Consider the following 19,229-nt stretch of genomic DNA (forward strand, 5'->3'; position numbering starts at 1 on the left):
CCCATTCACTTGAATGGGAGCGTTTAACGCCAAGCCCCAAATGCTGGCAGTAAACGCTCTGCAAACGTCCGTCTGAACCAGCCCTAATGCAAATTTTCGCATGCGGTAAAAAGCAGAAAATATATGGATTGCATGCAGCAGATTTCATTTGCTTCTGTTTCTTATGTTATGGTTGTTAGCCGCATACGAAAAACAAAATAAAAATATCCTAGTGGAAATCGGCCCCCTCATTCACACCTGAAATTGAAAACGCAAACACAAGTATTTTGCATTTTTGTGCGCTTTTTCCCTCCCTCCTGGCGCTCCACTGCACGCTGCGTTTCAAGTAAAAGCGCTTTTCCAGAGCGGTTTTGTAATTCAATCCCTGACGCAACTCAGGAAATGAACTCTTTGACCAAAAAAAAGAATAAATACATTGATACAATGTATTTATTCTAAAAAACGCGAATGCGTTTAGCGCTCTTCCTATACCTTCCATTATAGCAAAGACACCCCAAAAAATAGTACAGGCACCGCTTTGCTGAGCGCACAGCACACGAACCGCGCTGATGTGAACCTTCTCATAGAGATTCATTGACCACGCATTTTGTGGGCAATTTTCAAAATCGCCTGCACTTGAAAAAAAGATGAAAACGCCCCTAGTGTGAACGAGCCCTAACACCTGGAAGTTCTCCTGGTATCTAATAGCTATAGGACCTGCCATGTTCCCCCCCTCCCCTTCTAGCTGCCCTGATTTCTCCAGAGGGAAGGTGTAAAAATAGCATCTGTGACTTCTGTAAACTCTTTGAAGCAGTTGTCCTAATTGCCCACCCCCCTCTGTTGCTGAAAGGTATTGTTTACTCTTTGCTAATGTGTGCATTAAAACAATTACATTAGTACCTAGCTGCCTGAAATTTCTGACGTCGGGCAGGCCGCGGAAGTAGGCTAATTAAACAAAAACAAAAAATAGAAGTTTTTTTTAATAATGAGACACATTGTTGGCATGCATTTTTAATGTTCTATTGAGATGACTTGGGTGCTAAGAATGGTTCTCTGTTCACTTTCTGATTTCAGTCAGTGGTGACCCATTCCTGTTTGGCTGCCAGATGGGGCGGTTCTGTCTCAGCACTGAGGTAATCTGCTCATTCACCCTGCAACGAGTTAAGGGCCCATTTCCACTGTCTCACATGTTACTGTATTTGAGTCTAGTTCTGGACTTGTGTTTTTTAATGCAAATTTGTGAAAATGCATGCGTTTTAATGCACGTTTTGAATGTAAATTTTTGCATCCGATTTTTAATCTCCATTGCAACAAGACATCACTGTGGCTACACAGGAAACGAGAAGAAGCATGCAAATGTTTGTAATGCAAATTTGCACTTCGTGGAAACAAGCCATGAGGCCCGTTTCACACTAGCGCGTGTTCATTGCTTTGCATTTTACTATTTTTAATGCAGGGTGACGCTAAACCAATGAAAGTCTATGGGACATTTCATATCGGATCTGCGACGGAAAAATTGCTTGCAATACGTATTTCCGCCACAGGAAGTGGGCCGTAGAGAGCCTTATGGTGTGTTTTTCTGCCAAGAATCACATTAACGCAGGTACTGGCCTGAGGCTGGGAGCGCACTTGTTTGTGCGTACATTTGAGTCTGCGTTTTTGTATGCATTTGTGGTTCAATTTTGCGCTTTGCATGCATTTTTGTTTTACATTTTTTTTTAAATAATCTCCCTTCAATAGAAGAAAAATTAGTATATTTATGCTGTTAAAAAAAAAGCTTCAACCCCCCCTTTCCCGAAAGCATTGTATGCAAATTGTATGCGATTGCCCAGTATGAGGGGATATCCAACAAGTTGCACTTTTTTAAAAAATGTTTAATTGCAAATAGCAGGCAGCTAGGATTTGCAATGCTAGATTTCACGTGCGATTCAAACAACAGACTGAAAATTCTGCAACCTCAGCATATTTCCTCCCTGGGACCTGAATGTCCTCTACAGACTAGAATGCATTCTATAACCATGATAACAGACTTGCAGGCTAGCCCCAGGCTGCTTGTCATCCTCAGCCCCGGCCACGCCCTTCTCCTACACAGCCGCCGATATGCTGGAGACTGGAGTATAACGTGTGTGCTGTTACTCATGAATGCATGTCAAGGCATCGCTGTAGCACAATTCATTGCAGAGGTCACTGTGACATGTGGAACGTGTCCACCAGTACCCTCCCCGTATCCGAGGGACGGCGCACCGCAGGGGCTACGGAACAAAGCAGGCGATTTTTACCACAGCTATAGAAACAGGTGATTTCCTTACAATGAAAGATGCCTGCCAACAGTCATTGAAGGAAAGTAGGGCAATACGTTCTGAAAGTAGGCTGAGTTTCTTTAAAAAGTGGCATTTCACAGACTGAATATAGCGCAGAAAAAGTTTTTGGCTATGTTCAGTGGCGTGGCTAAGGAGCTCTGGGCCCCAGTGCAAGTTTTACATTGCCTCCCCCACTCTGTACTTAAAGGGGCACTATGGTGAAAAGTTTTAAAATTGAAAATATGTGCAAACTTAAACAAATAAGAAGTACTTTTTTTCCAGAGTAAAATGAGCCATAAATTACTTTTCTCCTATGTTGCTGTCACTTACTAGGTAGTAGAAATCTGACAGAAGTGACAGGTTTTGGACTAGTCCAGGGGTCTGCAACGTTTAAGACATAAAGAGCCACTTGGACCCGTTTCCGAAAAGAGAAAAAAACTGGGAGCCGCAAAACCATTATAAAACAAATCCTTAGCAGATATGACCCCCATATGCAGAAATCGTTAGCAGATATGACCCCCATATGCACAAATCATCAGCAGATATGACCCCCATATGCCAAATCGTTAGCAGATATGACCCCCATATGCACAAATCATTAGCAGATATGACCCCCATATGCCAAATCGTTAGCAGATATGACCCCCATTATGCACAATCCTTCAGCAGATATGACCCCATATGCACAAATCGTTAGCAGATATGACCCCCATATGCACAATCCTTCAGCAGATATGACCCCATATGCACAAATCGTTAGCAGATATGACCCCCATATGCCAAATCGTTAGCAGATATGACCCCCATTATGCACAATCCTTCAGCAGATATGACCCCATATGCACAAATCGTTAGCAGATATGACCCCCATATGCACAATCCTTTAGCAGATATGACCCCCATATGCACAAAACGTTAGCAGATATGACCCCCATATGCACAAATCGTTAGCAGATATGACCCCCATATGCACAAATCGTTAGCAGATATGACCCCCATATGCACAAATCGTTAGCAGATATGACCCCCATATGCACAAATCATTAGCAGATATGACCCCCATATGCCAAATCGTTAGCAGATATGACCCCCATTATGCACAATCCTTCAGCAGATATGACCCCATATGCACAAATCGTTAGCAGATATGACCCCCATATGCACAATCCTTTAGCAGATATGACCCCCATATGCACAAAACGTTAGCAGATATGACCCCCATATGCACAAATCGTTAGCAGATATGACCCCCATATGCACAAATCGTTACCAGATATGACCCCCATATGCACAAATCGTTAGCAGATATGACCCCCATATGCACAAATCGTTAGCAGATATGACCCCCATATGCACAAATCATTAGCAGATATGACCCCCATATGCCAAATCGTTAGCAGATATGACCCCCATTATGCACAATCCTTCAGCAGATATGACCCCCATATGCACAAATCGTTAGCAGATATGACCCCCATATGCACAATCCTTCAGAAGATATGACCCCCATATGCACAATCCTTCAGCAGATCTGACCCCAATATGCACAAATCCTTCAGCAGATCTGAAAAGAAAAACCCATTTACTCACCTAGTCAGAAGACCTCCGGTCACGATCTCCTCCTGTCCCGACCTCCGGTCCTGACCTTGTGGTGCGCAACTCCCACGATCCTCTTCCTGCGTCACGTCCTGCCTGCATTACACTGCAGGGCTACGGGAAAATGGCCGCCCGAAGCCCTGCACTGCACTGGTCCGGCGGCCTCTCTGATAGGCTGCCGGCCAGCGACAGCACACGTCACACGCGCGCCGCAGCCACTGACACCGGAGCCGCGGCGAGGGTGAAAAAGAGCTGCATGCGGCTCCGGAGCCGCGGGTTGCCGACTTTGGACTAGTCCATCTCTTCATGGGGGAATCTCAGGGATTTATTTATTTTCAAAAGCACTTAGTGAATAGCAGTTGCTCTGTCCAACTGCCAAAAAACTGTGTAGCGAGCAGGAAGGCTGGCCAGCATCATTGTAAATCCTTTTTATGGAATATATTTATAAAGAATAAAAGCCTTGCTGAGAATCCCCTATGAAGAGATGGACTAGTCCAAAACCTGTCGCTTCTGTCAGATTTCTACTACCTACTGTAAGTGACAGCAACATAGGAGACAAGTAATTAATGGCTCATTTTACTCTGGAAAAAACGCACTTCTTATTTGTCTGTTTGCACATATTTTAAATTTTGCAATTTTTTTGCCACAGTGCCCCTTTAACTCAGACTCTACTGCAGTCAAAGAGATAGGAAGGATAGCCAAGTAACTAGTATTGTTTAAAATGTATTGCCATAGTACCCTTCAACAATTCATATGGCGCAACAAAACCTGTCAAGGACTGCTACAGTATGAGTGTGGGCAGAGGAGGGGAATGGTATAATTTATGATAACCACTAATCACAGCATATATAGAAGTGATCATTACCAGCATAGAAGCATTAAAGAGCTAATACTGGGGTTGAGGGAGGACCCCCAGTGGGCCCCTCTAATCCAAGGGCCCCCGATGCGGTCGCAACCTCTGCATCCACTATTGCTACGCCACTGGCTATGTCCACACAGTGGGCGTTGCATTTCCTGTAAAAGCAGGATCGCAACAGAACGGAAAAATCGCATGGCATGTTGTACTGTTAACGCAATAAGGCACTGCATGCATGGATTCAACCCGTTATACTGCAATGCACCCGCCACACTGTGAACGTGGCATTGAATGCGATGTTCCGCATTACTATATGGCCGTTATGCTACAACGCCCGCTGTGAACCGAACCTTAGAGACAATGTGGAGCTCATTTTTACTGAACTTTTTTTCCCCCACACAGAAGTGCGACATGCAAAACATTTGTTGGAAACTTTTAAACAGAGACTCGTCCCCAACAGGAAACTGGGAGTGTAGTGGGGAGAGGGGGGACAGGATTACATAGAGGAGTGGCACAAAACAGCGCAATAAAGTCAGCTGGCATAAAGGTGACACAAGTGATGCTGCATTATACACTTGAGCAACCTATAGGTATGCCGTGAACAGGAAAACTAAAGGGATACTAAAGGAATACCGAGGTGAAAATTAACCGATGAGATAAACAATTGTATCTATCCTCCACCTCCTAAAATGACCTTTTTTTAAAAGACATCCCACGGTTTTATTTTATATTCAAATCTACGTTTTACAGTTTTTCACAGTTTTTACTGTCCCATTGTCTTTGCTCAATGACACATGCATTGAAGTGTGCCAGAGCTAAAATCTATGATCTACTGACCCATTTTATCTCTTTCTTGCTCCTGAAAGCCATTTTCAGCAAGGAAAGTGTTTTATGGTTGTAATTCCTTATCAGTGAGGCTATAATCTGACCAGGTCCCATCTGAATAGAAACTTTAACTTGCATACCTAATATTTAACTTTTTCAGGCAGAGAAAGAAAAAAGGAACACAGCCTAGTTATTTGTGTGCTAGGCACTGTACTTACACATGTCTGTCTCATCATGTCACCTCTGTATTCCTTTAACCTCCCTGGCGGTAATCCTGAGCTACGCTTGGGCTAGCCGCCGGGAGCTCTACGCAGAGTGTAGTGTGCAGCGGGAGCTTTTACTGACCTCCCGGGGGATCCAGACGTCGGTAGCCGTGCTCCTTCCTGTCCTCACAGACTCTGAAACACTTTGGTGAGATCGCCGTCATTGATCTCTCCAAAGAGTTACAGCGCCACCCGGAGGACAGAGGTAAAATTGCAGCGCTGGAGCCCAGGGAGGTGAGTCAGAGCAGGGGCTGCTGCTGGCGTTCTGGTGGCATGATTTTTTCCTAAACTTTAGGGTCGGAAACCTTAAGGCTGGTTTCACAATGGGACGTTACAGGCGCACGTTAGAGCAGCCTGTAACGCACCTCACCGCACAGCAATGAAAAATCAATGGGCTGTTCACAGTGCCCACGTTGCGTTACACAGTAACGCTGCGCCATAAGTCAACGTACTGCATGCAGTACTTTGTAAGCGGCAGAGCCGCGTTAGACTGCTTGCACATGCTCAGTAACGTTGGGGAGGAGGGGAGAGCGGCCAGGCACATGGCTAATTAATATTCACTGCACTCAGTGACGTGCAGTGTTTACTTCCTGGAGCGGCTGCTCTGTGCGGCGATTGGCCGGGCGGGACCACGTGATGCCACATGCGTCCAAGAGTACGTATCACGGCATCACGGAAGCCAGAGTGAGCTGCACAACGCGGCTCACTCTGACGTCCACAACGAAGAGCACCAGGCATCGCGTTAGGGGCACGTTATGCGACCATAACATCCCCTAAAACGCAACGTCCTGGTGTGAAACTAGCCTTAAAAAAAACATTAAAATCTGGAAATAATCATACCACCAGGGGGTTAAAGCACACCTGAAGTAAGAAGAATAGGGAGGCTGTCAAATGTATTTCCTTTAAAACACTGCACATTGCCTGGCTGTCTTGCTAATCCTGTATTTCCAATATATTTTAGCCACAGACCCTAAACAAGCATGCAGATTAGATGTGTCTGACTGAAGTCTGACAAGATTAGCTGCATGCTTGTTTCAGGTGCAGTATGGTGAAAAATTTTAAAATGTAAAATATGTGCAAACATAGACAAATAAGAAGTACATTTTTTCCAGAGTAAAATGAGCTATAAATTACTCTTCGCCTATGTTGCTGTCACTTACAGTAGGTAGTAGAAATCTGACAGAAGCCACAGGTTTTGGACTAGTCCATCTCTTCATAGGGGATTCTCAGCAAGGCTTTTATTCTTTATAAAGATATTCCCTAAAAAGGATTTAAACAATGATGCTGGCCAGCTTCCCTGCTCCCTACACAGTTTTTTGGCAGTTGGACAGAGCAACTGCCATTCACTAAGTGCTTATGAAAATAAATAAATCCCTGAGAATCCCCCCTTGAAGAGATGGACTAGTCCAAAATCTGTCGCTTCTGTCAGATTTCTACTACCTACTGTAAGTGATTTTACGCCATAGTGCCCCTTTAACTCAGACTCTACTGCAGTCAAAGAGATAGGCAGGATAGCCAAGTAACTGGTATTGTTTAAAAGGAAATAAATATGGCAGCCCCCATATCCCTCTCACTTCAAGTTCCCTTTAAAAATTGCCCTGGAGATGGGCACCAGAATGCAGCCATTATTACATTAATAACTGCAATAATAACTGCCTTCAGCCTATTGGTGATCTATTTCGCTAGACGTCTAACATGACACGCAGCAAGTTTATGACACGAGAAGACAAATGTGGCACACAAATCACGGGCGATGTTTAACAATCGATGACGAGCTGTCCTATGAGCCGTATTTAAGCGTGATTCCTGCTCTGCTGTGCATTGATCACAATGCCGGAGTTCTGTAGCTTTCCCTTATTGCTGCAGGCATCCTCCTGAATTATGTTTCCGGGGAGGTCGTCAATTATAGCAAACTTGTTGTGTAAGTTGAGATGCCATTAATTGATTAGACATTTACTTCCAACTGCAGGGAGGTCGATATCCGCAGAGGCCTGACAGTGGCTACTGGTAATCCTGGTAACGGAGATAGTCTTGCATTAAGAAATTGGAATTTTAAAGAAAGATGTTCAGGTATTTTAAAGCAAACCTGTTAGGCCCCGTTCACACTTGCGTTTTGGCAAGTAAACGGACCGGATCCTGATCGGATCAGGACCTGATCCTGATCAGAACCGTACAGTTCCGATCCGGATCCAGTCCGTTTGTATCAGGCATGCATCAGGCTGCCATCCGGATCCGTGGGCAAAAAATAGTGAAATTTAAATGAAAAAATGTTGGGGTCAGCAGAAGGTGCAACTGTAGAATCAGTTTCCTCCGCTGTAGGCCTCACCTCCACCTCCACCTCCGACATTCTGCCAAACAGCTCCAGCACGTCTGTCACTGCTGCTCCACTCCAGATATACTGGGCCCATGTGTCCCCATCCGAAATGGCCGCTTGGATACGCATAGGAAGTGGGGTAGAACGTCAGGTTTTTGTAGGCAGTGTGTTCTGTGCCTTCCGTTTCCCATTGGTTTCTGTGTTCCGGATGGTGCTGTCAGGCTCAGGTCCGGCTCCAGTCCAGGTGCGTGGGCCGGAGATCCGGACCCAAAAAATAGCGCATGTTGGAAAAGAGTCCGGAGTCCGGATCCGGTCCGGCTCCGTACTGTACGGAATGGACACGTGTGAACGTCCGCATAGACTTTGCATTGCTATGCGGAACGTACGTTCCGTTTGTACAGTATACGGTCCGGATCAGATCAGAAAAATCCGGACAGTGAACGCTTAAGGTTTGCTACAGCCTATTTCCAAGACTTACCTCGGGAGGGGGAAGCCTGTGGATCCTGGAAAGGCTGCCCCGTCCTCCTCAGCCATGCCGATCCACCGAGGGCACCCCCGCTCGGGCTCTGGCCAGGCCCGGATTTACAATCACAGGAGCCTATAGGCACAGATGTCCTGGCACCCTAGACTTCACCCTTCCTGAACCTTTAAACCCCACCAAACTGCACCCTAGTGTGCTGGCTGTCCCAGCTGTCCCTTCTCCCTTACTTCCCTTGTCCATCATTGGAAGCTACAGGTTCCCCTTAGCATTAGGTAGCCAGAGGTACCCTCAATGTTAAGTATCTAGAGGTGCCCCCAAGTATTAGGTAGCTAGAGGAACCTCAGTATTAAGCAGCTAGAGGTGCCCCTGACTCTAGGGAGACCATGTCAGTGGAATGCAGAGAGCAGGATGGGTAACCTCTCATTTACACTCTGATCAGGACTCTGCATGGGGAAGGAGGGAGGGAGGGACTAGGGGAGGGGAGTGAGCCGCCTTTCCATCATCAGTCGCCTGTAGGCACGTGCCTACAGTGCCTTATGGTAAATCTGGCCCTGGCTCTGGCAAAAATAAGCTGAGCCCCATTGGATCTATGTCCTGTGCAGATGGCTTGCACATGCACAGTAGCACGGACTGCTGTCTGCAGAGCTTACATATCATCACGGTCGGTAAGTAGTGTATTTTTTAGACCATCAGACACTCCTGGACATAAGATGCACCTAGATTTAGAGAACAAGAATCAGGGAAAAAATATACTAAACCTGGTGCATCCCTGATACAGAGGGGCCTTGTGGATCTTCTCCCCCCAATTATTATGTTCTTCATGCCCCCCCCCCCCCCCGTACCTCTTGTGTGTGCCTGTGTTCCCCTTGTACCTTTTGTGTCCCCCTCTGCCTCCCTGTGACCTCCTCTGACTTCCTGTGTTCTCCTCTGACCCCATGTCCTTCTCTGTTTCCCAGTATCCTCCTCTGTACCCCTGTGTCCTCTTCTGTCTCCCAGCCATGGAGCTGCTCTGTGGCCTGGCGTGCAGCGGAAGATGATACAAGCGGACAGAGCAGGACAGAGGAGGATAGTGGGGGACAGATGATGACTGCTGCAGTACCAGTATGTATGCTATGTACCATACTTGTAGGAGGACGCCAGGCGCCAGCAGGAAGTGTATTACTTGTATTTACATTTTTATTGAGATAATAAAGGTAGCATCAACAATACGTACTTAGCATATTAGAAAACTAGATCATACAATGTTTCAGGTGGATCAATACAGAGAAAGAACCACTAAAAAATAGTCACAATCATCTATAACTTTCCTCTGCGGTCCAGCATGTGTGTAAAACAACACTAAACTATGCACATTTAGGTAGTGGACCGAAGGGAAGGGTCACATACCGCCATAACTTTGTCCACCCAAAAGTCTTAAAGAGACTCTGTAACAAAAAAAGTCTGCTGGGCGGTACTTCCCTCGGGAGGGGGAGGCCTCAGGGTCACAATAAGGCTTCCCCCTCCCCTGTAGCTGCAGGCAATCCAACGCTGGCTCCCCCGAAGCTTCCCGCAATCCTGGCTCGACAAGCCTGACAAGGCTTAATATACTCACCCTCCCTGGCTCCAGCGGGGGCGCTATTGCAGCTCTCAGCACGGAGATAGGCGAAAATAGCCCATCTCTAGTGGGTCCGATCTACTACGCAGGCGCAGGAGACTTGCACCTGAGCAGTAGAGCGGCCCGACAACGATCAGCTATTTCCGCTTATCTCCGAGCGGAGAGCCGATACTGCGCCTGCGCTGCAGCCGGGAAGGTAAATATTTACATCCCTGCTGTTTGGAGGGCCAGAGTGAGACACAGGAGGACAGGGGAAGCCTCGATAGCATCCGAGGTGAGTGCCCCCCAGGGGAACTTTTTAAAGTTACAGGTTTTCTTAAACCAATTAAAGAGTTAAAGGGACACTGAAGTAAAAAAAAAAATGAGTTTTACTCACCTGGGGCTTCCAATAGCCCCCTGCAGCTGTCCGGTACCCTCGCCATCTCCCTCCGATCCTCCTGGCCCAGCCGGCAGCCACTTCCTGTTTCGGTGACAGGAGCTGACAGGCTGGGGACGCGAGTGATTCTTCGCGTTCCTGGCCACAATAGCGCCATCTATGCTGCTATAGCATATATCATATACCATATAGCAGCATAGAGGGTGCTAATGTGTCTGGGAACGCGAAGAATCACTCGCCTCCCCAGCCTGTCGGCTCCTGTCACCGAAACAGGAAGTGGCTGCCGGCGGGGCCAGGAGAATCGGAGGGAGACGGCGAGGGTACCGGACAGCTGCAGCGGGCTATTGGAAGCCCTAGGTGAGTAAAACTCATTTTTTTTGTTTGACTTAAGTGTCCCTTTAAGACGTAAGAAGGAAAGAAGAAATAAGAATGAAACGAAAAGAGAACAGGAGAGAAAGAGAAGAATGAGACTGAGCCAGCCGAAGGGAGTAATGTTCAGCAGTTGGCTGATGGTGTAATGGTTAAGGGCTCTGCCTCTGACACAGGAGACCAGGGTTCGAATCTCGGCTCTGCCTGTTCAGTAAGCCAGCACTAATTCAGTAGGAGACCTTTGGCAAGTCTCCCTTACACTGCTACTGCCAATAGAGCGCGCCCTAGTGGCTGCTGCTCTGCTCTGGCGCTTTGAGTCCGCAAGGAGAAAAGCGCAATATAAATGTTATTTGTCTTGTCTTGTCTTGTCTTCTTTAACCTACATTCCTTTTCCTTCCCAGCTTAGAAGGATATATCACCCCATACTTTATCCAAGTGTATTATTTGGACCATAAGATGCACTGACTCCTCCCTCCACTTTTAGGAGAGAAGAAGTGGATCTAATGGTCTGAAAAATACATCTCTTTTAACATTCCCACTGTTTTCCTCTGTTGGATCAGAGGGGAATTTTTTTTTCTTTTTTTTTCTATAGTTCTGCTTTGATGTGACAGATGACTCAAAGAGAACCTTTACTGAATATAACTTTATAATTCAAATTGCCTATATTTTACAATATTCATTTATACATTAATAAGTCAGGGTTTGCTGACTGTCAAATCTTTCCACACCCAGATTTACATTTTACATTCCTAAATTTATCACAGCTGGCGACATTTCTACTGCTGGCAGGTGAATCACTGCGGAATGTTTGTAAGTTGTGTGTTCCGAAGTAAGCAGAAACAACACCTGGTCTACCAGAATGCTTTGGGGCAGAAGGCTGAAAAAAAATATCATAGCCTAGGCTAAACATCAATGATAGGGCAGAATTACATACCAATATATAGGTAAAGGAAGTATTTCTGAGGCTACTTGTGATGCAAAATTCAGAGTAATTCCATTATATGCTAAGTTTAGACCCAAAATTCATTTCAGGTTTGCTTTAGGGCCCTTTTTTACTAGGAAACACGCATTCAAAATCTTGCTGCAAATCGCGTTTCATTGTATTTTTACTACCACGATTTGGCTGCGATTGCACCAGGATCCGTCAGGTGTATGGGACGATTGTGATTTACAAGTTAATCTCGGTGCTGCAGGGACCCGCAAAACAGGTGCCATTCGATTTTTGGATTAAATTGTGCCCAGTGGAAAAAGGCCCTTAAAGAGACACTGAAGCGAAAAAAAAAATATGATATAGTGAATTGGTTGTGTACTATGAATAATTACTAGAAGATTAGCAGCAAAGAAAATATTCTCATACTTTTATTTTTAGGTATATACTGTTTTTTCTAACATTGCATCATTCTATAATATGTGCAGATTACACAACACTCAGCATTCAAAATGAGTCTTTCAGAGCAGTCTGTGAAGTAATGACCTCTCCTCTAGCACAGGAAAAGTAAATAGTCCAGGAACAGTTGAGATAATAAAAGTCAGATAACAGCCCTCTCCACGACTAACTTAGTCGGAGAGCTTAATGGCTTGTTTGCATAGAGATAACAACTGGAGTTTCTCAACTCTTCCTGTACTGGAAACAATCACACTGATGTATCTGATCTTAATGTTTTATTTCTTAGCTGTGCTACACATACAAATCATAATATCATTTTTTTTCGCTTCAGTGTCTCTTTAAGGCTTATTTTTAATGGAACCAATTAATTTATGAGTAGAAAGAGAATATATGTATATGTAGAGTATATGAGAATGAGAATAAAATGAGAATAACATTTTTTATAGTATTCATCTATAAATTATATAGTCAGCATTTGCTCATTGTAAATTATTTCCCTTTTCTGATTTGCATTCTGAAATGTATCACAGTTGGCGTGCAACATCTTTAGTCCTGTCAGGTGCAACTCTGCGGAATGTTTTGTTTACCAAGACTGAGTGATCTAAAGCCAGTACAAAATATACCTGATCTCCCAGTGTGCTTGCCGGAGCGGTGCGGTATTTTTACTGCACCCCACCACCGGGCAATGAAAGTCTATGGAGACTTTGATGCTGCCACATTTCGGTGCGACGCAACAGAAGAGACGTTTCGTCGTAGGTCCAGAACTACGTTACCGCACGGCTTCTGCATCGAGTTGGGACGATTGGCGCTGGCCCGGAGGGGTTACTCATCCACGCAGGAATATTTTAAAAATTACAGACGATGCGGCGCACATGTTCGGAAGCGTATTTTTACAATACCGCATACCCCAAAAGCAGGAAATGACGGCAAGCGGGCGTCACTTCCTGCTTGGCGCAAAGCCGCATGGGGAATACCGCGTAGTAACGCTACATTCCCGAAGGCTTGTTTTTGGCGGTGCAGTGCGGCACGGCTGCCGTACCGCCAGCTTGCAGTGTGGAACCCGCCTGAAGGTGGGGGGGTTTAGAGAATTCTGCATATATAATCAGCCCAGGCTAAACCACACTGGGTGGGCGGAGCTACATACCGAGATACAGCAATATATAGATATAGGAAGTTAAAAGTGGGTATCCTGAATAATGTACTCGACTGTACTATGTCACTACAGTGCCTCTTTAAGTCAATATATCAAATCTCAAGTGCTAAACAGGAGATATTTTTCCTTGGAGTGTAATCTAGGCATGCTTTATCTACAGCACACAGCAATCATGTGCAATGACAAATGTCCCTCTAGGCTTTCCTAATACAATTCACCACTGTGTACAAGTGGCCTCATATGACAAGATATCTGCAGGCCCTGTTCTGCATTCAGGATAGGATCTCTATAGCCAGTGAGAGTGCTCTTTAAAGAGAACCAGAGATGAAGCACCCTCTTGTATTTTACCTTATAAATCAGTGGGAACATGACAGTAAACACCTAATCTGCCCTTTGTTTCATTGTTCTCTGTGTAATCTGACTGTTATCACGTCTGATAAGAATCCCCGACTGAGAAGTCAGGCTGCTCCGTCTAGCTTTGCTACAGAAAGATTATAGCTAAGTCTGTCTTCTGTGGTGTTATTTCAAGCCCAAGCCTGCCCCCTTGTGGCTTTGCTATAATGACTCAGCAATAATCATTCCCAGCAAAGCCAGATTTAATTGCTCAGTCTGGGATTCTTGTGACTGCTGTTAACAGACACTTTTAGCAGTGAGGACGAAACAGAGAGCATGGTAAGTGTTTTCTCTAATGTTCTTACTGATATACATGGTAAAATACACAAGGGTGCTTCGTCTCTAGTTCCCTTTAATAAGAGAAAACTCAAATAACTATAGAATGATGCTGGATATGGTCTAGAGACAGTCAGTGAGATGCAAACGCAGGGCGGGATTTCTGGAAATACCACAAAGGCCCGGGTCTTGGGCGGCTGCAGCCTGACATGAAATAGGGGCGGCTGATACCCAAGCAAGCTGTATTATGAATGAGAGGGCTTGCATGGATGTTCAAAAGGCTTCCCAAATCCCCCTACAGGCCACCCATCCAGCATAGGGACCTTCTATACCGGGGTGCCCACACTTTCTCCGCTCACAAGCTACTTTCAAAATTACCGGGGCGGAGTGATCTACCACCCTCCCCAAAAAATACCCACCACAGAATTCATAGAGGTAGCCCCCCTTCTTCCCAGTGTAGACAGCCAGATGTGCTCCTGTTCTCCCCTCCCCAGGATAGACAGCCACATGTGCCCCAAGTATAGACAGCCCCCCCCCCGCCAGCATAGACAGCCACATGTGCCCCCAGTGTAGACAGCCAAATGTGCTCCTGTTCCCCCCTCCCCAGGATAGACAGCCACATGTGCCCCAAGTATAGACAGCCCCCCCCCCCCCCCGCCAGCATAGACAGCCACATGTGCCCCCAGTGTAGACAGCCAAATGTGCTCCTGTTCCCCCCTCCCCAGGATAGACAGCCACATGCGCCCCAGTGTAGACAGCCAGATGTGCTCCTGTGCCCCCCTCCCCAGCATAGACAGCCACATGTGCCCCAGTGTAGACAGCCAGATGTGCTCCTGTGCTCCCCCCCCAGCATAGACAACCACATGTGCCCCAGTGTAGACAGCCTGATGTGCTCCTGTGCCCCCCTCCCCAGCATAGACAGCCACATGTGCCCCAGTATAGACAGCCACAGTATTTGCAGCCCTCCCTCCCCAGCATAGACAGCTGAATGTGCCCCCAGTATTGTCAACCTCCCGCCCCAGCATAGCCAGCCACATGTGCCCCCAGTATAGACAGCCCCCCCTCCCCAGCATAGACAGCAACATGTGCCCCCAGTATTTGCAGCCCCCCGGATTCCTCTTCAGGTCTGCCGTCCACAGACTCATCTCTATGACATCACATAGAGATGAGAATGTGCGAGATAGCTTAAGGGGGATCCCGGTAGCACTCATAGGTGAGTATAGCGTAGGTGAGTGATGCATGTTCACTCGCTCACCCAACTACGGCAGTTTCCAGTGGTTTTCGTCGCTCGGCGTCCAGTGCCACTTTAGCATTCTCGCTCGGTGACATGCGCAACCAAGATCTACCAAGCAGTCGTTTGTGATCGAACAGTAGATTGCAAACAATTGGGCACCCCTGTTCTATACCTATTGGACAAAAGCAAGTCTTCTGGATACAAGCACAGCAGTGGACAACTTTATCCAGACTGGGCATGGGCGAAGCCGAGCATGAGTGGTTTCATTCTACTGGGCATGTGCAGACCTTACTCACACATGCCCAGTCCAAAGGCTCTCGTCCCTTGTCGGGAGCGTGGCCAGAGGACGAAGAGGGACCCTGTGCCGGATGGAGTGCTCTACAAGGCTGCAGCAAGCCTCTGCACCAACAACTGATGTAAGTATTCTTTTATTTCTCATTAATATATTGAAATCATTAAATCATTAAAACAAACAGCAGGCTTGGCGTACTGACGTAATATTGCACAACTTCATCCGCATGCCAATCTATTCTGGGACTTTCTATTATTTATTATGAGGGATGGACTGTGAAGTGTGTCAGGCACAGCTGGGTGGATGCAGTGTGTGATAGGAGAGACCTGGTCCTGGAGAGGAGAATTGTGGGTAAGAGCTCTGAGAAGACTGTGTTGCTTCTGGAATCACTGTTGTAGTTTTATAACTTTTCAAATGTTTGTATGTATAAAACGGGCAGCCATATATGAGCGATGTTTAGCTGGATGCTTCCTGTGTCCTCGTGTGACCTCTGCTGCTCCCAAACATAATCTCCCCACCTACAGATAGATATCGCTGGTGACCTCATGCCTGTGACATCACTGTTACTGCTGATGGATATAGCCTGTGACAACACTGCTGTTGCTGCGCTGTTACTACTGACAGAGGGGGGGGGGGGATTAGATTGTGAGCCCCTCTGAGGGACTGTTAAGTGACAAGATGATATACCGGTACTCTGTAGAGAGCCGCTGAAAATGTCGGTGCTATAAAAATACATAATAATAAATATTTTTAGAGCACTGACATCTTCCGCAACACTTTACAGAGCACATAGTCATGTCACTGACTGTCCTCAGAGGAGCTCACAATCTAATCCCTACCATAGTCATATAGTCTAATGTCCTACCATATTATTATTATGTATTTATATAGCTCTGACATCTTCTGCAGCACTTTACAGAGTACATAGTCGTGTCGCTGACTGTCCTCAGAGGAGCTCACAATCTAATCTCTACCATAGTCATAGTCTAATGTCCTACCATATTAATATTATGTATTTATATAGCACTGACATCTTCTGCAGCACTTTACAGAGTACATAGTCATGTCGCTGACTGTCCTCAGAGGAGCTCACAATCTAATCTCTACCATAGTCATATAGTCTAATGTCCTACCATATTATTATTATTATGTATTTATATAGCACTGACATCTTCTGCAGCACTTTACAGAGTACATAGTCATGTCGCTGACTGTCCTCAGAGGAGCTCACAATCTAATCTCTACCATAGTCATATAGTCTAATGTCCTACCATATTATTATTATGTATTTATATAGCACTGACATCTTCTGCAGCACTTTACAGAGTACATAGTCATGTCGCTGACTGTCCTCAGAGGTGCTCACAATCTAATCCTACCATAGTCATAGTCTAATGTCCTACCATATTAATAGTATGTATTTATATAGCACTGACATCTTCCACAGTACTGTACAGAGTACATAGTCATGTTACTGACTGTCCCTCTGTCTATTGTAGTCAGGCCAATTTAGGGGGAAGCCAATTAACTTATCTGTATATTTTTGGGACGTGGGAGGAAACCAGAGTACATGTAGGAAGCTCACACAGACACAGGTCATGGTAGTAAAAGTGCTGCAAAATCCCTTGGTACAGCGACTGAAAAGCAATTTTGCAGGTATCCTATACTTTGTTTAATGTAAACGCTCCAAAAATGCTGCAGGTATCGCAATTGCGATTTTGGGAAATCACCATCACTACAGTTAGATCCTCTTGACTTTTATTGACCTAGTGCTTTTGGAATCGCCTAACTGCTGACAGAGGCTGTGATATCACTGTTACTGCAGATCTGTAAAAACTTGCACATCACTGCTTGACAGAGACTGTGACTTCACTGCTACTGCTGACAGAGACTGTGCTTTCACTTCTACTACTGACAGAGACTGTGACTTCACTGCTACTGCTGACAGAGACTGTGCCTTCACTGCTACTGCTGACAGAGACTGTGCTTTCACTTCTACTACTGACAGAGACTGTGACTTCACTGCTACTGCTGACAGAGACTGTGACTTCACTGCTACTGCTGACAGAGACTGTGCTTTCACTTCTGCTACTGACAGAGACTGTGACTTCACTGCTACTGCTGACAGAGACTGTGACTTCACTGCTACTGCCGACAGAGACTGTGCTTTCACTTCTACTACTGACAGAGACTGTGACTTCACTGCTACTGCTGACAGAGACTGTGATATCACTGTTACTGCAGATCTGTAAAAACTTGCACATCACTGTTTGACAGAGACTGTGCCTTCACTGCTACTGCTGACAGAGACTGTGCTTTCACTTCTACTACTGACAGAGACTGTGACTTCACTGCTACTGCTGACAGAGACTGTGACTTCACTGCTACTGCTGACAGAGACTGTGCTTTCACTTCTGCTACTGACAGAGACTGTGACTTCACTGCTACTGCTGACAGAGACTGTGACTTCACTGCTACTGCTGACAGAGACTGTGCTTTCACTTCTACTACTGACAGAGACTGTGACTTCACTGCTACTGCTGACAGAGACTGTGACTTCACTGCTACTGCTGACAGAGACTGCGACTTTACTGCTGCTGCTGAAAGAGACTGTGACTTCACTGCTAATGCTGACAGAGACTGTGACTTCACTGCTACTGCTGACAGAGACTGTGACTTCACTGCTACTGCTGACAGGGACTGTGACTTCACTGCTACTGCTGACAGAGACTGTGACTTCACTGCTACTGCTGACAGGGACTGTGACTTCACTGCTACTGCTGACAGGGACTGTGACTTCACTGCTACTGCCGAAAGAGACTGTGCCTTCACTGCTACTGCCGATAGAGACTGTGCCTTCACTGCTACTACTGACAGAGACTATGCCTTCACTGCTACTGCCGACAGAGACTGTGCTTTCACTTCTACTACTGACAGAGACTGTGACTTCACTGCTACTGCTGACAGAGACTGTGACTTCACTACTACTGCTGACAGAGACTGTGACTTCACTGCTACTGCTGACAGAGACTGCGACTTCACTGCTACTACTGACAGAGACTGCGACTTCACTGCTACTGCAGACAGAGACTGTGACTTCACTGCTACTGCAGACAGAGACTGCGACTTCACTGCTACTGCAGACAGAGACTGTGCCTTCACTGCTACTGCTGACAGACTGTGCCTTCACTGCTACTACTGACAGAGACTGTGACTTCCCTGCTGACAGAGAATGTGACTTCACTGCTACTGCTGACAGAGACTGCGACTTCACTGCTACTGCTGACAGGGACTGTGCCTGACTTCACTGCTACTGCTGACAGAGAATGAGACTTCACTGCTACTGCAGACAGAGACTGTGCCTTCACTGCTACTGCTGACAGACTGTGCCTTCACTGCTACTACTGACAGAGACTGTGACTTCCCTGCTGACAGAGAATGTGACTTCACTGCTACTGCTGACAGAGACTGCGACTTCACTGCTACTGCTGACAGGGACTGTGCCTGACTTCACTGCTACTGCTGACAGAGAATGAGACTT

The 19,229-nt window shown here is 46.1% G+C and overlaps 1 protein-coding gene across 5 annotated transcripts in view; it reads right to left on the bottom strand.

Annotated features, from left to right (window-relative positions):
* The window catches only part of RAB27B (RAB27B, member RAS oncogene family), a 347,777-nt gene that overhangs the window by 51,176 nt on the left and 277,372 nt on the right, over nucleotides 1-19,229 (bottom strand). The window contains exon 1 of one of the 5 annotated variants that reach the window (XM_068251329.1): nucleotides 3,870-3,946. The exons of the other annotated variants lie outside the window; for them this stretch is intronic. The gene's annotated coding sequence lies outside the window, so the exon portion shown is untranslated. Of the gene's footprint in view, nucleotides 1-3,869; nucleotides 3,947-19,229 lie in introns of those variants that run through there. 5 annotated transcript variants of the gene reach the window in all.

The sequence above is a fragment of the Hyperolius riggenbachi genome, chromosome 1, assembly GCF_040937935.1.
Source record: "Hyperolius riggenbachi isolate aHypRig1 chromosome 1, aHypRig1.pri, whole genome shotgun sequence".
Classification (NCBI taxonomy): domain Eukaryota; kingdom Metazoa; phylum Chordata; class Amphibia; order Anura; family Hyperoliidae; genus Hyperolius; species Hyperolius riggenbachi.